The sequence below is a fragment of the Mixophyes fleayi genome, chromosome 7 (genome assembly GCF_038048845.1).
Source record: "Mixophyes fleayi isolate aMixFle1 chromosome 7, aMixFle1.hap1, whole genome shotgun sequence".
NCBI lineage: Eukaryota > Metazoa > Chordata > Amphibia > Anura > Limnodynastidae > Mixophyes > Mixophyes fleayi.
The window spans coordinates 27,435,105-27,438,102 of record NC_134408.1 but is presented as its reverse complement, the minus strand read 5'-3'; the positions used below and the strand labels follow the sequence as shown (position 1 = coordinate 27,438,102).

The following is a 2,998-nucleotide window of genomic DNA, read 5'->3' as shown; positions in this document are numbered from 1 at the left end:
AAAAAAGCCAATAAAACTAAAAAAGTCAAACTAACACATTTGATCTGCAGTTGTAATTGCTGTTTTACTCTCGTTGAGGAGGTTATTGCAGGATGATTAGGCTTCCTCAATGCATTAATTTTTGGTAAAAGCAATTGAATGGTACAGGAAGCTTTTGGAAAAACGAAACAATGCTGCATGCTAACACATGGGAGTAACGGTGGTTTCTAGGTTCAAACCCTTTTCCATGTGTTCCACTAGAATTAGAAATTCTAGTACAATGCACAAAATTGACGCCAGTGGATATGAGCTCTAGTTTAACTGCTTCCCATCCCACTCAATGGTCAGCATTGCTTTGTACATTCTCCCTTTGTTTGTGTGGGATTCCTTCCTTAATCCAAAAACATAATGATAGGTTAATTGGCTGCTGACTACAATGTAAACTCCAATGGGGCAGGGACTGATGTGAATGATAAATATTCTCTGTACAGCGCTGTGTAATATGGTGGTACTATAAACATAAACAATGATGATAATAATAAGAACAATTCAATATTTTACCAGATTTCATACACATAGAGCAAATGTAATTATTGTATTATACTTTATATAACACCAACAGTAGAGGGTATTTCTGAGTAAACTAAAGGGTTAAGATAAATGATATAACCTTTACAGTTTTCACAGACACTGAAAACATGCCAGATAAAACCTTAATATAATTTATGCATTTTAATTTCAACTGGTATTAGAAGCCTGTTATTTTACTCCTGTGTTTTGTATTCTCAACTAATATCTATAAAATGTAATCTAAGTACTCATATGACATAATAAAGGGACCACACCTATTTGACATTTGAAGTGACCCCACCCCTATGACTAAATTGGGCACGCCCAAATGACAAGTTACAAAGACCACACCCATTTAACCAGACCACACCCAAACCTCGCCCATATGACTTCATAAACCTGTCAATCACATGACACAGTAGTCTCAGGATATAAAAAAGAGACTGGGAGCCCACAAGTCATTTGCCTTCAGCCAGGGGCAGAGGGGAGGGGGAATGCACAATATAATTTGCCTTCAGCCAGGAGCAGAGGGGACGGGGAATGCACAATATAATTTGCCTTCAGCCAGGAGCAGAGGGGACGGGGAATGCACAATATAATTTGCCTTCAGCCAGGAGCAGAGGGGACGGGGAATGCACAATATAATTTGCCTTCAGCCAGGAGCAGAGGGGACGGGAAATGCACAATATAATTTGCCTTCAGCCAGGAGCAGAGGGGACGGGGAATGCACAAAATAATTTGCCTTCAGCCGGGAGCAGAGGGGACGAGGAGCTCAAAACTCTTTTGCCTTCAGCCGGGAACAGAGGGAACGGGGAATCCACAAATAATATGCCTTCAGCCAGGAGCAGAGGGGACGGGGAGCCCAAAAAAAGAATTGCCTTCAGCCGGGAACAGAAGGGATTGGGGGTCAACACCTCAATTGCCGTCAGCCAGGAGCAGAGGGTACTGGGAGCCCACAAGAAAATTGCACAGGCACAATGAGAGGTAATATACATGTTCCAGCTACTTTGTGTACACTATAGTCTTGACCAATGATGTACAAGATTTACATGTGCCTATAGACAATATAGATGCAATCTAATAAGCTCTTATTTTTCATTGCTGCAGGTTACAGGCGCAGACGTGACCTCCCATGGCTACTAGTGGACATGCCCATAGAAAAAAAAGGATAAGCTGATAAGATAGGATAACATAGATAATTAAGATAAGTTAAGAAAATAAATAGTACAAACAGAATTTTGTCTCCTGTGATCTTTCATTAGTTAAGGGGGTCATTTAATGTACATGAAAAATGCACGTGTAGTGGTTAGGAAACAGCAAGAAAAATCACCGTAAAATGATTTGGTGAATGAGCCACCTCTTACTTCTCTTCTTGGTCAGCCCATCCCTTAAGTTTTATTCTTGGTTGGTGTCGTCATACCACATTTTGTTATTTGGTGAAGCATAATTAAAAACACTGGCTGTTTGTGGAGGGGTCGGTTGGTATGTGTGTGTGTGTGTGTGTGTAGCAGATTGTTCTGAACAACCTTCGTGCGTGTGTGTATTATGCCACATAGTAGTACCCTGAATTTATACTCTGCCACACAATTGCCCCCAATCAATTCATATTATGCCACACAGTAGTACACCCGATTCTTATTATACCACACAGTAAAGCCCCCAGCTCATGTTATGCCACACATAGGTGAATATAGAGGGTTCACCTCAAGATGTAAACCATTTGTGAGCCACAAAAACAGGAAGACCAGATTAGAGTGTGGCAAACAACATCTAAAAAAGCCATTACAGTTCTGGAACAACATCCAATGGACAGATGAGACAAAGGTCAACTTGTACCAGAGTGATGGGAAGAGAAGAGTATGGTGAAGGAAAGGAACTGCTCATGATCCAAAACATACCACCTCATCAGTGAAGCATGGTGGTGGTAGTGTCATGGCGTGGGCATGTATGGCTGTCAATGGAACTGGTTCCCTTGTATTTATTGAGGATGTGACTGCTGACAAAAGCAGCAGGATTAATTCTGAAGTGTTTCGGGCAATATTATCTGCTCATATTCAGTCAAATGCTTCAGAACTCATTGGGCGGTGCTTCACAGCGCAGATGGACAATGACCAGAAGCATACTGCAAAAGCAACCAAAGAGTTTTTTAAGGCTATAAAGTGAAATGTTATGCAATGGCCAGGTCAATCACCTGACCTGAATCAGATTGAGCATGCATTTCACTTGATGAAGACAAAACTGAAGGGAAAATACCCCAAGAACAAGCAGGAACTGAAGACATTTGCAGTAGAGGCCTGGCAGAGCATCACCAGGGATGATAGCCAGCGTCTGGTGATGTCTATGCGTTCAAGACTTCAGGCTGTAATTGCCTGCAAAGGATTTGCAGCAAAGTATTAAAAAGGGAAAGTTTGATGTAGGATTGTTTAGTTTGTCCCATTACTTTTGGTCC

General features: G+C 41.4%; 1 long non-coding RNA gene across 1 annotated transcript; it reads left to right on the top strand.

Moving 5' to 3' along the window:
• Positions 1-1,018: 1,018 nt before the first annotated feature.
• Positions 1,019-1,785, top strand: LOC142098654 (uncharacterized). Its single transcript, XR_012678380.1, has 2 exons — positions 1,019-1,533; positions 1,657-1,785. It is a non-coding gene; the product is annotated as an uncharacterized LOC142098654 (long non-coding RNA).
• Positions 1,786-2,998: the final 1,213 nt, after the last annotated feature.